This window comes from Canis lupus, chromosome 27 (assembly GCF_048164855.1).
Source record: "Canis lupus baileyi chromosome 27, mCanLup2.hap1, whole genome shotgun sequence".
NCBI classification, from domain to species: domain Eukaryota; kingdom Metazoa; phylum Chordata; class Mammalia; order Carnivora; family Canidae; genus Canis; species Canis lupus.
In genome coordinates this window covers 14,510,097-14,528,364 of record NC_132864.1, presented here as the reverse complement: position 1 = coordinate 14,528,364, position 18,268 = coordinate 14,510,097, and the positions used below count along the sequence as shown (strand labels likewise).

General features: G+C 43.3%; 1 protein-coding gene and 1 long non-coding RNA gene across 14 annotated transcripts in view; one reads left to right on the top strand and one right to left on the bottom strand.

The window, feature by feature from the left end:
- The window catches only part of IFT81 (intraflagellar transport 81), a 106,928-nt gene extending 106,721 nt beyond the window's left edge, over positions 1-207 (bottom strand). For all 13 annotated transcript variants that reach the window (XR_012019192.1, XR_012019190.1, XR_012019191.1 and 10 more), the window contains exon 1: positions 48-207. The gene's annotated coding sequence lies outside the window, so the exon portion shown is untranslated. The remainder of the gene's footprint in view (positions 1-47) is intronic.
- On the top strand, positions 90-13,936 carry LOC140619284 (uncharacterized). Its single transcript, XR_012019194.1, has 3 exons — positions 90-939; positions 10,603-10,735; positions 13,723-13,936. It is a non-coding gene; the product is annotated as an uncharacterized lncRNA (long non-coding RNA).
- The last annotated feature ends 4,332 nt before the right edge of the window (positions 13,937-18,268 follow it).

Sequence of the window (18,268 nt, the reverse complement as noted above, 5' to 3'; positions counted from 1 at the left end):
TGGGGGGTCTCGGGGGGGAGTTTCCGAACGCGTGTTGGCGAGGTTACCTCAAATTCTCCTCAAGAAACCACTTTTCCCCCCCGCAGGAGGCATCCAGGCTCTACTGGGTTCCTAGGGACATGCTCCTTGGCAACGGTTGCTAGGCCGTGGAATTACGTCACTTCCGGCGGGTGGGCCGGGGCATTTCCGCGAGGCCCTCGGGCGCGCGCGCCGGGACCGAGCTCCCCGGCGGCAGTTCCCGGCTCACGTGCACAGTGCGTTCGCGGGTCCCGAGCCTCAGCGAGGGCTGGAGGCCGCTGTACTTAAATGTCAGCTGGCAAGGAAAATCCGAAAGGAAAAAAATGAAATTCCTCTTGCCCTGGAAACTTAGTTGCCTGTTCAAACATCTTGGAAGAAACCAACTACAGATTTAGCATCAGTCTTAGAGCAAAATAAAACAAAACAAACAAACAAAAGCAAATTCCGTTTTAGGCATCTCCTGTTTGCCTTGCCCTGTACTGGCTGCTGGGGATGCAAATGAAGCCAGGAATTACTGGGCTCCTGTTCTTAAGGAACAGAGTCCAGTGCTGATAAAGAGACGATTGAAAGGCAACTCCAATACAACTATCATAAAAAGGCCCAGTGATGGGGGAGCCCAGATGAAGTATCCCGAGTTTATTTGAGACTGAAGGGACTGTACTATCAGGAAAGTTTCCATCAAAGTGATGTTTAAGGATCAGTAAAAAAAATTAGCCAAAGGGCAGAGGGATCAGTAAAAATTAGCCAAATGGGCAGAGGGAACAGAACATCACAAGATTAATCCATTGCTGGCTGCCTTCTGACTATTGAACCATTAAGCAGAGGCATCCTGGGGGGCTCTTGGAGGAAACAGAAGACCCATCCCAGCCCACAGATGCTCATGATGAGTTGAAGGCGGCAACACTTAAAAACTTTGAAAAGGTAAATAATTTAAATAACTTTGGGAGAAACAAAAGATCTGTACAAGTGATTGCATAATTAATTGATCCTGGTGGGTGTATTAGGAGATTCTCTGGGCCACCTGGATTTGAAACTGGGTCTGCCATTTCAGTTTGCCATTCTCTGAGCTTTCCTGTTCTCAACTATAAAGTGTGGCTATAGAGGCCTCTGAGTGGCCCAGTTAGTTAAGCATCTGCCTTCAGCTCAGGTCATGATCCCAGGGTCCTGGGATGGATCAATCCCTTCGTGGGGCTCTCTGCTCAGTGGGGAGCCTGCTTCTCCCTCTCCCTCTGCCTGCTGCTCTGCCTACTTACGCTCTGTCAAATAAATAAATAAAATCTTTTTAAAAAGTATATCTATAATAATACTTTCCTCAAAATGTTGATGTGAGGATTAAGAGAATCAATATAGGTAAAGTGATTAGGGTATAAGTGCCTGACATTGGAAGAGCTAAGCACATTTTACCTTTTTTCTTCTACTTTTTGAAAAACAAGACGGTTAGATATGCTCCTTCTGCAGAGTCTACAGATGTAGGCTATCGAAAGATAAGTGTGGTTTATCGGGTAGTTTTTAGTTCCTCCTCTGCCTGTTACAGCTATTACAGAAACACTATAATTTTCAGTTATGAGAATGTAATCATGTGTAAATTGGAGTAAGCAATAGAATCCACTCTTTACACTCAAATGGACTTTATGCTTAATGCGGTTGCTCTGGAACACAGGGAAGAATTTGAGGTCAGTCAGCATGCTTCTTGGGATCCCTGTATTGAGAAGCACTTTTTTTTTTAAAGGTTTTATTTATTTGAGAGAGAAAGTGAGCACAAGCTGGAAGGAGGGGCAGAGAGAAAGGGAGAAGCAGACTCCCCACTGAGCAGGGAACCCAACACAGGGGCTCAATCCCAGGATCCTGGGATCATGACCTGAGCCGAAGGCAGATACTTAACTGACTGAGCCACCCAGGTGCCCCTACTGAGAAGCTTATATTCCAACTTGAACCAAAAAGGAGAGACATAGAGAAGCCTGATCATATTAGGCCTCTGCCTATCTATAGGGCCCAGATACAGACCAAAGGATAACTTACCACCACCTGATTCACTTAAGATAAAACCTTAAATGGATTCATGAAGGGTCCGAGAAGAACTTCTCAGCAACAATTCCAGAACACTGAAGGCTGATTACATCCCAAATCAATCCACCCTCGTGAAGACATTTTTTTCCCTCTTAGATGCTTTGTTTTTTTTTTTTTGTTTTAAGATTTTATTTATTCATGAGAGACACACACACAGAGAGAGAGAGAGAGAGAGGCAGAGACACAGGCAGAGGGAGAAGCAGGCTCCATGCAGGGAGCCTGACGTGGGACTCAATCCCGGGTCTCCAGGATCACACCCTGGGCTGCAGGCGGCGCTAAACCGCTGTGCCACCAGGGCTGCCCTCCCTCTTAGATGCTATATTGAGTCTTCCTTGTAAACCCCCAAAGATGCCTCTTGGCTGAACTGTATTTGACATTTTTAGTAGATGAAAGAAAGTCCAGTTATATGAGATAGTCTTTCTGAAAGATTCCCACACCTACCCTGACTCTATCAAAAAAAAAAAAAAAAGCTTCATCAAGGTATAATTCAAATACATACAATTCACCCATTTAAAGTATTTAATTTACACTAATCCAAAAGGATATGTGTTTATTGCTGTTTATTGCAGCATTATTTACAATAGCCAATATATGGAAGCAACCCAAGTGTTCATCAATAAACGAATGGATAAAGAAGATACACACACACTAGAATATCACACCACCATGAAAAAGGATGAGATCTTGCCATTTGTGACAACGAGGATGAACCTAGAGGGTTTAAGTGCTAAGTGAAATAAGTCAGGCTCAGAAAAACAAGTATTTCATTCATGTAGAATCTAAAAAACAAAACGAATAAATAAAACATATCATACCTATAAATACAGAGAACCAAGTGGTAGTTGCCAGAGAGAAGAGGGGGTGAGGGAGTTTTACAAAATAGTTGAAAGAGAGTGGAAGAAACAGGCTTCCACTTCCAGGCTTCGTTAAGTAACGAATAAGTCATGGGAATAAAAGGCATAGGGTAGAGAGTTTATAGTCAATGATATTGTAATAGTGATGTATGGTGATGGATGGTAGCTATACTTGTGGTGAATATAACATAACATATAGAAAAATTGAAGCACTATGTTGTACACTTGAGAACAACCTAACAATGTGTGTCAACTCTTCTCAAATTTTAAAAATATTATAAAGTACACAACTTAATGGCTTTTTGCATATTGTGCACCCATCACCACTATCTAATCACAGAACATTTTCATCAGCCCAAAAAGGAAGCCTGTACCTTTTAGTCATCATTTCCTAGTTTGCAATTTAAAAAAAAAAAAAACTGCCACCTCTCAGACCCTGGCAACCAACAATCTTCTTTCCTTCTCTATGACTATACCTTTTCTGGACATTTCATATAAAAGGAATCATAAAGTACATGGTGGCTCTTTGTGTTTGGCTTCTTTTCGCTTAGTATGTTTTCAAGGTTCATCCATGCTGTAGTGTGTATCAGTACCTCATTCCATTTTGTGACAATAATATTCCATCGTTCATCCATTTATCAGTTGATGGACATTTGGATTGTTTCCATTTTTTGGCTATAATGAACGATGTGCTATGAACATCCGTGTACATACTTCCACTGTCTTATGGACAGAGCACTTCTGTTGGCTACATCAGATGAGCAAAGTATGTACATCAGGGGCATGAGTAAGTGGGAGGTGGGTGGCCATTCATTCTTGGGTGTCTTTTCCTTTTAATTCTTGTTAATTTTAGCCTCTTGGGTGCTCTGTAGTTGTAAACCATAGAACCAAAGATGTAGATTCCTTAGAAGTTTTTGGTTATAACAACAAACTGTTGTTGAAACCTACTTGTCCCTTGCTACCAAAACACTAAAACACCCAATCTGCTTCTCACCTGAAGCCCTCTGATAAGATGCTGTCACATGAAAGTGTGCTTTACATGTTGACCAGCCTCTAGTGGAGAAGAAGGTGGGGACAGGTGTGGAGGAGGTGATAGAAACTAGAAGCTGCCCCTTACAACTCCCTTATTTAACCTTGTAGATGCTGCAAGTCCACCCACAGTTGTGAAATTCTACTCTGGTTCTTCAGGGGAGAAAAAAATCACTCCTGATCAAATGTATTTTTCAAGACCCAGTTTAGTACAAAATTAAAATAAGGAAGGTGTCATTATTTCATGCATTTGTGAAGTCCAAGGATATCTGTCTTCAGGTATGGCTTGATCTAGGTCATCTTGACATTGTTTCTCCCTCCATTTCTAGGTCTCTTATCTCCACTTTCCTCTGAATGGGCTATTAGTAGCAAGAGGTTTATATTCTTCCAGCCTAGCAACCTCACTAAAAGAATCTTTTCTCCAACAGTTCCAGAAAATTCTCAGGGCTGACCCTCACTAGTTTCAAGTGTGTCAGACAGTTCCTGAATCAATTGCTATGACTTTGATAGGTGAGTCAGATGAGGGCTGTGCCCCCCAAAAGGAAAAGATGCCCCCAAAAAAGGAAGAACTACCCCCAAAAAGGAAGAGCTCTTACCAGAGGTAGAGATGCAGTGGAAACAAGAACAACAGATGTCTCCTACAGTAGTCAGGGAAGGTGTTTAAATCTTAAAAGCTGGGTAAGCAAAACCAGAAGATGAAGAAATGAGCCTGTACTTATTCTGGGGAGTATCCATATCAGTGCAAACCTCCTCCCTGATTTCCTCCCAACAAATCCTCTTTATTCAGTGTAGGCTTCTGTTGTGGGGCCAAATGAGGTCCTGAGATATCAGCAGACTTCCCAGGTCCCCACAAAAATCTAAGGATGCTATGAACATAATGCCTCCAGCCCCTTCTCGTTTCAGAACTTTCAAACAAGAACTTCCCTGTGCAGAGTCAGGGAAGCCAAGCCAATTTTCTGTTTTTGGTATTAAATTTAGACCTTTCATCTTGACCATGAGATATTTCTGGATTCTGCATGAGTATTCTGAGAATGCCAGTTTTCCAGATGCTACCCCATCTGGGGCTACTCTGCACACTGCCCACTTTATCTCATTCTTTTCAAACTGGGAAAAATGATCCACACGCAGGGACAAATTCAGAAGTGGGTTATTCTGCTATTCGTTAATTGTCACTTAATGCCATTGCCATCTAGGTTACTTGGAGAGGAAAGAAATTGAATTTAAATGGAAACCTGAATTGAATTTTGCATATATCCTAAATTGCCTTGGCTCTGGCAATTTAATCTTGGGTGTGTTTAGTAGCAGAACGTGCTTTCCTAAAAGGTAAAAAGATAAATAATATGTGAAACATTCAACTGGTTGGATGAGATTCCAGAGATCCTTTTTTTTTTTTTTAATTTTATTTAAAAGAGAGAAAGAGAGGCGGAGACACAGGTAGAGGGAGAAGCAGGCTCCATGCAGGAAGCCAGACGTGGGACTTGATCCCAGGTCTCCAGGATCATGCCCTGGGGTGAAGGCAGCGCTAAACTGCTGAGCCACCCAGGCTGCCCAGAGATCTTGTTAAATATGTGTGTGGTACTACATTTTTGTAAAATGGTTTTTAAATGGATTTTGTGAGATTAATGGACAATGTAGAGGAGTCAAAATAGTAATGCAATTCATATTAAGTCCTTGGGTACGAGTTTATGGATTGTAATATAGGATGTTACCTAATACTTTCACTGGGCTCAAATAGAATCATGTCACCTCTTACTGAGTGCTTACTGTATGTCAGGAACTCTGTTAAATACTTCACATTTGTGTCAGAATTTATTAAAATATTAATTTATGTGTGTGCTCCTTCTGTTTCTCCTCCTCTGGAAAAATCTGCGCTGCCTTGAGTTCTGCAGGCTGAAATCAGAAGTTGTACTTCCTGCCTTTTGTAAAGGTCTGAAGTCGTTGGGGGAGATTATACTGGTTGTCCTCAAGGGGGAAGCGGAGAGGAATTCCTTCCAAAGCAAGGAGAGAGAAGAGAGATGCTAAGAAGAATAAGAAAGGATCACAGGTTGATCATTCTGGAGCAGCTCCTAAGAAGGGAAGAAGATGAGGAAGCCACATTGTGAATCCAGTAGCTTCTGGTGCGGCCAAAACTCTTTGCCCCAGGCCTGACGTGGAAGCATTGGCAGTATTAAACCTGAAAGGACCAGGCAGTCTGGGATGATGGGTAGGTGATCAAGGAATCACTGGTATGAGCCAGTGACAGAAGATTGCAAGTGACTCTCTGAAGCTGTGTCCCTGCAGAATTGCCCAGGGACTTGGCAACCCCCAGGATGTGTGTGAGAAGGAAATGACCAATAATGACAGGATGGGATCTCAGATTTCAGTTGATGGATAAAATAATTCCTTTCCTCTTGCAAATCTGAGTGGTAGACTAAAATGGCTCATCTCTGTATCTATCAGCTTCTGGGGAAGGTTGCCTAATAGGACCCATTAGATGCAGCCAATCTTGACCTCACTCTCCTTCAACCCTCTGATCTCCCACATGGCCTCTTATTGGCTAAACCCAATAGGGTGCCAAAGTAAGTAAGCAAACCCCTTGAGGTCATCAGTGCAGGACACAAGAACCAGGAAGAAAATGGCAGAGTGGGGATCCGGAGGGGGAGACTGGATGAATTATAAGTTGAATTATATATCGAATGATACAATCCAAGTGATGGGCAGAAAAGTCAACTGGTGAGGTCAACTGCACTACCTGCATGTATCCAAGCTCCCCTTGGCTCCCTAGCTAAAGCTCCGGCATCCTTGAAGTTAGGCCTAATTTCATTTCAGCACTCTGCCCACATTCATATCATCTCATTTAATCTTCACAACAAGTCTGCAAGGACAGTATTTTTTTTTTCTATTTTATAATTAAGGAAATCGAGGCCTGGAGAGTTACTAGAGGGCCCAAGGTCACAGAACTAGCAGCTGGCTAAGCCAAGATTCAGACAGGGTCAGCCTGATCCCAGAGCCACTTTCACCAACCTACTAAACTGGCTCAAAACCGGCTCAGCAGAATCTGAAAGAAGGACCATAAATCAGGCCACTGAAGCAGGAGGCAAAGGGATTTTCTGTGTGGGAGGGCCAGTGTTAATAACATGCTGCCTGGCTTTCTCTGCCTACAAGAGCTTTGCCAAAGGAAAGTCTTCTCTGATCCAGGTAGGGCTAATGGTTTAAAATCCAAGTACTTATCCTGGAATCACAGAGGGGGAAAACAGAGAAAACACTTGGCTTATGATGGGAAAAGAGTGTATTTTCATTTCAAATGCCTTTCAAGTTCTTTTTTTCCCAGCTGAGTGTTGGTGTATTTATAGAATTCAGGGGGAGTATTTAAGGGTAACCAGCAGTGGAGCTGCATTTTGGGCCATTAGGAAGCTCCGAATCATGAAGGAAAAGGTTGACTGGAGGGGACAAGTGAAGGCCAAGATTAGCAGGACACAAATTGGCCTTCTCCTTCATCTTGCCAAGAACTTCTCTCTCTTCTGGGTTGATGACGTCAAATCAAAGTCTATAAGTATGCTATAGATGGAATCACAGAGCCAAACTGATGGGCAAACAGATGAATGGCTAAACAAGTTGTGGTATAAATATACAGCACAATATTATTCAACCATAAAAAGAAGTAAGTATGGACACATGCTACAACGTTGATGAACCTTGAAAACATTTTGTTAAGTGAAAGAAGCCAGACACAAGTCAACATACTTATAATTCAATTTATAGGAAATATCAAGGAGAGGCAAATCCACAAAGGCAAATGCAGATTGGTGATTGCCAGGAGCTGAGGGGACAGACAATGTGGAACAACAACGTAATGGCTGTAGGATTTCCTTCTGGAGTGATGGAAATCTTCTGGAGATAGAGGTGGTGGTTGCACAGTATTGTGAATGTACTCAATGTCACCGATTTTTTCTAAGAAGGTTTATTTTATACAATGTGAATCTCACCTCACTTAAAAATAAAAGATGGGCAGTCGGGGCCTTGGGAGGTCAACCATCCATCCTAAGTCTTTTAGGCTGTCTTTGCCAAGTCCCAGCACCACATGCCATGAGGCTTAATTTCATTCTAGGCTTTCCTTCTCTCTCTGTCTCTCCTTCCCAACCAACGGCCTCCCTTCGGTGGCTCACACACACCAAACCCATCCCAGCCTCAAGACCTTGGCATTGCTCTTTCTTCTGCCTGGCTAATCTTCACCCAGGTCATCCTCTGCCTGGCTCCGCCTCCTCACTCAGGAGGAGGAAATGAAGTGGAATAGAAAATATCATACAGAATAAGGTAAACATTTCTGTCAGAAACCACTCCAAATTTATTAGCTTAAAAAAACAACACTTTTTTTTTCCTCCCCCTCACAAGCCTGTGGGTTAGCCAGGCTCAGCTGGCCAGTTCTTCTGCTCCAGGTAGTATGTGCTGGGGTCAGCTTATGGCGGAATGCAGCTGGGAGTTCATTGGTGGTTAGAACATCCAGGAGAGCTTCCTTCCTTTCCAGTGCTGGCTGCTATTTCTCCTTCACATGGACACTCTCTCCTTGTGGTCTCTCCTCATGCAGTGATCCAAACTGAGCTTCCTTACATGGGAGCAGGGTAGCAAAAGTGAGAGCCACCAGGCCTTGTAAAACAGAGGCCCAGAACAAGCGGTGTCATTTCTGTTGCATTCTGTTGGTGCACGATTGTTTTGTGAAGGTTTTATTTCAATTTGATAAAAATGCACGTATGTCCTTTGGGTCACACAACAAATATATTCTTGTTGTGAGTCACAGTCAAAAGATTCAAAAAACACACTTCTTCTGCATCCCTTTTTATATTTCTTCCAGAGAACTTAGTACTCTCTGAACTTAATTTACTTGATTGTATATCTCTCCCATTAGAATATAAGCTCTCTGAGGGCAAGGATCTTTTCTGCCTTGTTCACTTCTATGTCCCCAGCACCTAACAGGGCCTAGCACTTAATAGGCGCCTAATACACATCTGCTACTATTAAATAGGTAGAAACAGCTCTCAGATATTGGGTGCTAATCATGTAAAAGTATTGTCTCATTTACTTCATTCAACACATATTTGAGCACAGACTTTGTGCCAGGCACTATTCTAGGTACTGGCAAAATGACAGTAAACATAATCCCTGCCCTTACCGAGTTTACATTTCACTATGATACTAGAATAGTATCGAGTAGATTTGTTGATACTGTTTTGACAGATAAGGAAACTGAGAGTCAGAGAGGTCAGGCAACCTGCCCAAGGTCACACAGCTAATCATTTCAGCCTGACCTGGCTCTACTCCACTCTACTGCAATCACTGGGTTTTGCCCAGAGATGGGTCTAAGTGGTTACAGATCTCAATTCCTGCAATTGCTTCTCTGAAGCATCAAACTTGTCTTTCTGGAATCAAGCACAGGCAGTGGGAAAAGGTGAGTTCCATGACCTCACAGTCCTGCCCTTCCCACCCCAACCCCCCACTTTGTGACAATGGCTCACACCTGGGGTGTTGCAGATTTGAGCCATGGCTCTCAGTCACCCCCACTGTCTTATCAGCATGTGACATCCCCAAGTGCCTGGGGCCTGCAGGCCTGGCAAAGAATGCAGCCGGAACAAAAATAAACCTGCCACATTCCTTGGCAGCCCCCTGCCCCTTCCCGCTCTCCAGCCATCCATCCTCACAGCAGAGCCTGCCAGGGAAGGCCAAGAGAGGGAGAGCAGGGCGGAGGAAGCCAGTGCTGCTGGCCAACCCCTGGAAAGAGAGGGAGAGGGGAAGAGAGGAAGAGAAAGAGAGAGAGATCACCTTATATGGGAACGTGCACAGACAATGTGTGGCAATGCCTTCGAGTGCAGCAGAGGTCAGATACCAGACAGATGGAAGAAATTAAACATGGGACAGAGCGTGTTCCTGGGCCCTGAAAACAGCTCTTGTTTCACAGCAAGTTCGCACAAAGCCTGGCCCGTTTTCCTTTTTTGCCTAAGCCGAGCAAGATGTGCGTCCTAAACTCTACATGACTTTGACTCAGGCCCCCTGACTCTGGCTTGGCTGAGGTCTCATCCTTTAAAGTCATTTCTTTGATGAACAAAACTCCTCTCCAAAGTACATAAATTAGTGGTTAATGAGTAAATATGCCTTCATTTCTCATTTTTTCATTCATCCATTCAACAAATATAGAGGACCAATTATGCCTCAGGCACTGAGCCAGGGACTAGGAAGACAACGTCAATGATGATGACGGTGATAGTAACCATTTGTTGATTTGCACTCATAAATATTTCAATTCCTAATAATTTATTCAGCACTTCCATGTTCTAGTCATTGGTAATACAGAACATTGCTCTAGAATAATCTGATCCCTGTTCTGTGGAGTATGCAAGGCAGGTGAGGGAAAGTAGAAATGGCAGATATTGAAGACACAATTCCAGAGGCCCCTTATGACAGCATTTTGAATTAGCTACCATTACATTTCCATTTATCCCAGGATTTTTCAACCCCAGCACTATGGACATTTTGGGCTGGATCATTCTTTGATGGGGGTAGGTGGGTGGGGCAGGGGCGCTACTCTGTGCATTGTAGGACATTCAGCAATGTTCATGGCCTCTAGCCACATGGTGTCAGTACCAATAACCCCCTCTCTTTCTAGTTCCTCCAGTTGTGACAACCAAAACATGTCTCCAGACACTGCAAAATGTCCCCCCGGGGGAGAGGGCAGGGATGACAAAACTGTTCCTGGTTGAGAATCACTAATTCAACAGATGAGGAAGTAGAGACTCAAGGTGGGTTAAGAAACTTCCTAACGGTCAGACTGCTGGTCAGCAGGGCTCAAACCCTGATCACTCTTGATTCAAGGCCCCTGGGCATCATCATGACAGTGTGAAACTCTATTTCTGTGATAGCAGATAAACTGTAAGTTTGGATGGTTATAGACTTCACTATCTCATTCCACAAAATGGAAGTCATGTGTGTTAGTTCAGATCTGCCAAGAAGCAGACACCAGGACAAATCTGAACGTGCATTCACCCAAGATTTACTGAGGATTTACTTGTGCTCGTGAAGGATACAAAGGAAGGGAGCTGAGTAGGCAGGAGAGTCTTCAACCTGTGATGCTAGCTTGACACCTGTGAAAGGTGAGAGGGAAGGAGGATGGGGCAGAAAGAGCCTTAGACATCAGTGTAACTGGAAGAAAGTCTGGCCATGCTGATGGGAGTTCCCAAGCCAAAGTAAGGCTGTAAGAGGAATCCCAGGCCCAGCAGCAGGGGAATTGCACTAGCACCCCCACTATGCTTGGTCGTTAGCTGGGAGCAGCTGGGGGAAGTTGGGGGAGCCGGAGGGGCAGGACCCAGGACTGTCAGTCAAACATGTTCCTCGAGGCAGATTCCCTGAAGGAGTTCTCAATGTTGTGCACTCGCGGCTGCCGCGTCATCAGAGAGGCACTGCCCTGTGCTTACTTTCACTTTAAGGCAAAGAGATCTAGAAGGCACTGGAGATACAGTGGGTTACAAAGCCAGGTTGGCATCCTTTAAGCAAAAGGGTCCATTTTCCTTGGAATGTCTTGAGCTTATTAGTGGACTTCAGTCAGCTCCAACTTGGGTACCCCCAGCAAGGAGGTAAGGAGAGCTGCCTTGAGGAGCTACTTTGTAGTGTGTGAATGTGGATACTCCCTAAAATTCTGTTTCCCCATCTACATAATGTAATCAACCTGCCTTATCCTGTAGGGTTGATGTGAGGATTGAATGAGTATTTATGGAGTTACTTTTCAGGAGAAGATGGAGGTCCTCCTGCATGAACTTTCCACCTATCCTTTAGTTTTGTACAGATAGCTCCCTGCTAACCACCCTCTCTCATCCTTCCAACTGAGATTCATCTTGGCATCTACACAAGGGATTACAAACTAGCATTCCCAGGGCTAAGTTTCACAGATAGACAAGTTGTGTTTGGCTCACAGAATGTTAAATAAACTAACCAATAGGATGAACCAACGTTTGAAAATTGAGATGTTTCAAGATGAGGCCAATCAAAACCAATGTATCTCAATTCCATTTGTTTGGACTGTCTGGATTTCTGGGTTCCCTTGAAAATGTGGGAAAGCTAGATATGCTGGGAGGCAGATTAGCTAAAGTTGAGGAGAGGCTGCCTGCTTCAGATGAGACTTGCACTGACCTAGTTTCTAGTCCCCACACTCCCATCATCTGTCATCCTGAAGCCAGTGTCAGTTGCTGATTATCATCAGGTTTGTGCTGTCATTTTTCTTAGAAAACTATTCCTTTGTCTCATGTATTTATCAAAGGGAAAAAGGTAGACCAGGAGATCTTGATCCTTCTTGTACCTGATCCCACTCCACTTCACTGAGATTACCACCTGGCACTTCCAAGTTTACCTGTAGACCTGCAGCATTTTAAGCCCTTCTGGAATTTCCTTCCTAAAATTATCCCTGCAATTTCATAAGAATCCTCTACATTTTTATTTCCCCTTAGTTCACAAAGCACAGTCATTCACCCAAGAGGCATATATCATTTCCTTCATTTTAGAGAGTAGTGTAGCCCTGGAAGATGATGTGATCTGCCCAAGGACACAGCTGGTTAGTGGCAGAATGAAGTCCTACTGACCCTAAGTCTGATATTTTTCCATTACTCTAGGCTGCAAAGTGTATTAGAACTTTCAGTTGCAAAAGACAGAAAATTAATTGAAACTGGCTTAAGAAAAAAAAGCAACTTATTAGTACATATAACTGGACAATCTAAAGGAGCCATATGCTTCAAGTACAACTGGATCTAGGAGCTCATATATTGTCCTCAGGACTCCTGCTTCCCTACCATGGACTCCTTCCCTCTAGCCTCCCAATATGCACCAGTCTTCTCTGTTACCTGGGTGGCTAGCTGCTCTGCCTTTATTCCTGGAACATTCCCGTCCTCTCATTGGAGGGCCAGCCTTATACACTCTTTTCTCATTCTAATGGACTTCAAGACCCATGAAGCCTCCCCTATTCAACCATTGTGAGCTAGAATGAAATTCTTCCTCTGTACAGTGAGAGTCTGAATTGGCACTCAGCTCCACAGCTGTTGAATGAATGAGTGAATGACTGAATGAGGGGAAATTTTGCATGAAATGCAACAATTAGAAAACAGGGCCTAGATTAGCAGAAAATAAACAAGAGTGTTAGCAGTGGCTATCTTGATGGGTTATAGGTGATTCTGGCTTTTCTTAATTCCTTTCAGTATTTTCTATGATTTAAAAAAACAACAACAACAAATGGTAATAGAAAAGGGAATTAACAGAAGTCTGGTTTAAATAGCTGGACTATACACAAGATGAGGGCAAGGGCCAAGTATTGTTTCTCTTCCATCCCCCTAACTCCCAGCAGTGGGGTACACTCAGTGAAAGAGTCAGCTTGAGCTTCTTAAGAGCTAAATTAACAGCATCAGGATTTATAACAGACTGTTGATTTCCTTCCCAAAAGCCAATCCTCCTTTCTTCTTTCAGGCTCTCCAATCCCTATTGTGTGTGGTGTCCCCCCACCTCCTCCCCGCTGCCATGTGCTTCATTGAGGCAGACCCCAGCCCAAACCCCTCCTCTAGAAGCTGAATCCTGTCTGGTCTAATTCAGAGTTTCTTAACCTCAGCACTATTGCCACTTTGGGGCAGGATAATTACTGATTTGTTGAGTTGCTTCTGAGCCACCTTAGAGTTTACTTGTTATACGAAGTAAAAATTTTCCTTACTGTTTAAATGTTTAAGCTAATTTGAGTTGTATCTTTCTATTACAGCATCTTAACCAACCCAAGGGTCTGTGAAAGACATTGCAAAACATACAAATAAAGCAGCCATCAAAAACAGGGATTCTGGGATGCCTGGGTGGCTCAGCAGTTGGGTGTCTGCCTTCAGCTCAGGGTGTGATCCTGGAGTCCCTGAGTCCCGGGATTGAGTCCTGCATTGGGCTCCCAGCATGCAGCCTGCTTCTCTATGTTTCAGCCTCTCTCTGTGTGTGTCTCTCATGAATAAATAAATAAAATTAAAAAAAAAAAAAACATTCTCTTAGTGGTCAGGAGCGGATGTCAGAATCTGGAGTTGGGGACAGATGTATCATTTGACAGTCCTTTTTGAGTACCACTATTGATCTACAACTATTCTATTTCCACAAGAAATTGTTAATCGCCCATGCTGAGACAGAGAGAGGGACTTCATTCCTTTTGTAAAACAACACAATATTTGGACTAGAACCCACTACATCGTATCACGTAAAAAATGTTGCAAAACACCAAGTTCTGTACTTTTTAAGCAGATAGTTCTGGGAGTCTACCCAACGACCTCTAAAATGAAGCTGACTGAGGAAATGGTAAGCCAAAGGGCATAACCTCTAAAAGCCTCTGTTTTGCTCAACTGTAAGCTGGAGAGAACAAGATGAGAATTACTCTGATATTAAGGAGTAGAAAATACTTCATGAACCATAAAGCAATAATAGATTATCTATACTAAGCAGACCAGACAGGCAGCAAAACGTTGCCAGGGTTGGAACCATCTAAATTTAGGTATGGTGGGACTGAAATTATCAGTCAATTATTTTTATGTGGCCCTGTTCAATTTCTTATGCTTCTGAGCTCTGTTTCCTCATCTGTGTGCTGTGGCAAGACCTTATTCTGACTGTGCATCGATCATAAAATAAGGCTCTTTATTATTATTCCCCCACAGTTTTCTGGTCTGAGTCAGATAATAGCAACAGAGCAACTAGCCTTGGAGGCAGATACTCCACAGTGAATATTGGGGCATCGCTGCCCTCTGCTGGTCAGCTGCATGCCACAGTGGTTACAGACAGTAAGAGGGTCCCTGGACCAGGACCCCTGGGAAAATGAGAGGCATGGAGGTTAAGGGACTTGCCGAAGGACACGGAGCTAGCTTTATATAGATCACCTGGACTCCTGACTCTAATATCTTTCTAGAGGGAGAAAAATGAGGACTGGAAATTTATCCAATGTGGTTTCACTCTTGCTGCGCTCTAAGCTTTTCTAGATAATCTGATTGGAATTTTTTCTCTCATTCTTCCTTTACTACCCAAACTGCTTAGACTTCCTTTACCTTTTCAAGGCAGCCACCACTGGTCCTGATGTGCTTTACAGAAATGATCTGGATCCTTACAACTGGTTTGGAAAGTGGTCCAGGGAACTAAAGCTCAGAAAGGTTAAGACACAGGACCGAGGTCCAACAGCCAGGAAGCACAGGAACCAGGATATGAACTCTCACCTGCCACCCCAAAGTCCACATTCTACCTGCCAAACAAAACAAGGCAAAACAACATAGTAACTTGTGAAGACGTGATTAAAGGTAACGTGATTAATGATTAATTAATAAGTAAAGGTCATTTTGCATTTTTTGAATGCCCGAAAACAGTATTTGCTGGGAAGACATATGATGAAATGATAAGAGGGAAGTTTTTTGAGCATCTGTCATATCCTGGTGACATTCACATACAACATCTGTTAAATCTATTGACACGTATATGATCTGGGATCCTGTTTACCATACTGAGGCACAAACGAAGAAATTATGTTCAAGGAAGTTAAGAAATTTACCTAATGAATGTCATGGTGAAAGCTGGCAGTCAGACTCGAATCCCCCTGCTTAATATGAGTATATAAATAAATTATGCTGTTAACACAAAGAGAGGGGGTGCCTGGGTGGCACAGTTGGTTAAGTTTCTGAATCTTGATATCAACTCAGGTCATGATCTCAGGGTTGTGAGATGGAGCCTCACTTCAGGCTCGGCACAGAGTCAGCTTGAGATTCTCTCTCTCCTTCTCCCTCCACCCCTCTCCCCACTCATGCTCTCTCTCTCTCTCTTCCTCTCTCTCTCTCTCAAATAAATAAATAAGGAAAATCTTTAAACAAACAAACACAGAGGAAAGTGCATGTTAGCCTGGGTCAGGCTGGCCTCTCAGCCATGAAACCCCTCAGATTCTCCTATAAACCATTTCCTTCCTCAGGGCCTCAGGATTTGAAGTCCTCCTAATCAGGATTAAAACCCTACATTTCCTTTTTTTTAAGATTTTATTTATTTGAAAGAAAGAGAGCACGAGTGAGGTAAGGGGCAGAGGGAGAAGCAGACTCTCCACTGAGCAGGACCAATGTGGGGCTTGATCCCAGTACTCCAGGATCATGATGTGAGCTAAAGGCAGTTGCTTAACTGAGCCACCCAGGCACCCCCAATCCCCACATATCTGAGCTTACTATGTGCCACGCCTGGGTTGGGTATATTAGGTATATTATTTCATTTCATTCTTTGTGAGAGGGGCAACCCCGGGTGGCTCAGCAGTTTAGCGCTGCCTTCAGCCCAAGATGTGATCCTGGAGACCCAGGATTGAGTCCCACGTCGGGCTCCCTGCATGGAACCTGCTTCTCCCTCTGCCTGTGTCTCTGCCTCTCTCTCTCTCTCTCTCTCTCTCTCTGTCTCTCATGAATAAATAAAATCTTTAAAAAAATTCTTTGTGAGAACACTGTGAGGTAGATAACTATAGGGATCATTATCCCTACTTTACCGATGATCACATTGAAGCTGTGAGAAGTTATGTATCTTGATCAAGTGTGTGTGGGTGAGTCCAGGGGTTAATAATTCATTAATATTCTATGTGATATTATCTTCACAGTCTTATCCTTGCCCATCTGCAGACTGGAAAACAGATACAGACAAGTGAAAATGATTTGCCTCAGGGCCTTTGCACTTGCTATTCTCTCTGCCTGCAAAACTCTTCTCAGACATTCTGGTGGTTCACTCCCTCAGCCTCTTTAGGTCTTCACTTAAAAGTCATCTTCTCAAGCGGGCTTTTCCAACCACCTTATTGAAAAGTTCAACCACCACTCTTACATGTCAATGACAAAAAGACAACCCAATGCAAATGTAGGCAAAGGTCTTAAATAGACATCTCTCTAAGAAGATATACAAACGGCCAGTGAGCACATGAAGAAATGCTCGACACCTAATGACTTACATTAGGGAAATGCAATTCAAAACTTCACCAGATATCAGTACTTAGCACTCAGATGGCTGTTATTTACTAAATGGAAAATAACAAGTGCTGGCAAGGATGTGGAGAAATTGGAGCCTCCATACACTGCAGGTGGGATCAGAAAAAGGCCTGTCCACTGTGGGAAACAATTTGGCGATTCTAAGGTTTTTACCCCAAAGAAATGAAAACAGGGGACGTCTGGGTGGCTCAGTGGTTGAGCATCTGCCTTTGGCTCAGGGAGCGATCTTAGGGTCTGGGATCAAGTCCCACATTGGGCTCCTTGCGGGGAGCCTGCTTCTCCTTCTGCCTAATGTCTCTGCCTTTCTCTGTGTGTCTCATGAATAAATAAAGTCCTTTAAAAAAAGAAATGAAAACGGGGATGCAAATACTTCTACCAGAAAGTTCATAGAGACACTATTCACAATAGCCAAATGTCCATCAGCTGATGAATGGATATATCAGATGTGATCTATCCATAAAACAGAATATTATTCAATGACACTAAATTGTTCACTTTGAAATGGTTAATTTTATGTTATGTGAATTTCACCTCAATTTAACCAACAAGTTCAACCCCAAACAATCTTATTTTCCTTCCCTGCATGGTTTTTCTCCATCAGGCACATTGCCCCCTCCCTCACACACTATATATCTGACTTACTTATCAATTGTCCATTTTGTTTCTCTAGAATATAAGTTCCAAGAGAATGGGTATAGGTCTCTTTTCTTAACTCACATATCCTTAAAGAGTCACTGGCACTCAGTAAATATTTGTTATATAAGTGAATTAGGAAGGGTGTGGCACAGTGGGTTAAGCATCAGACTCTTGGTTTCCCTTCAGGTTGTGATCTCAAAGTCATGAGATTGAGCCCCACGTTGGGCTCTGTACTCAGCGCAGGGTCTGCTTGAAACTCTCTTTCCCTCTCCTGCTGCCCCTCACCCTGCTTGCTTGCTCTCTCAAATAAGTAAATAAGTCGAAAAGAAAAGAAAAAGAAAAGAAAAGAAAAGGAAAGGAAAGAAAAAAGAAAGATGTGGTGAAGAGTCCTGCCCCTCGAGCTCCACCTCATCTCCCTCAAATATGTTAACAATAACCCTCAATCTGGGCTCTTTTTTTTTTTTTCCTCCCTTTCCTGAGGAGCTGAATTCACAGGTTCTCACTTGGCTGAGCCCTTTAAACCTTCTCTGCTGGGAGTATGAAAGAAGAAGGACAGAAGAGGAGACCATGAATCCATCACAATGTAGAGAAACACTGTCTGCTCCTCTGCTCTGTGGCTTCCCACAGCAGTTTATGGGAGCCCCAGACCACAGCTATGAA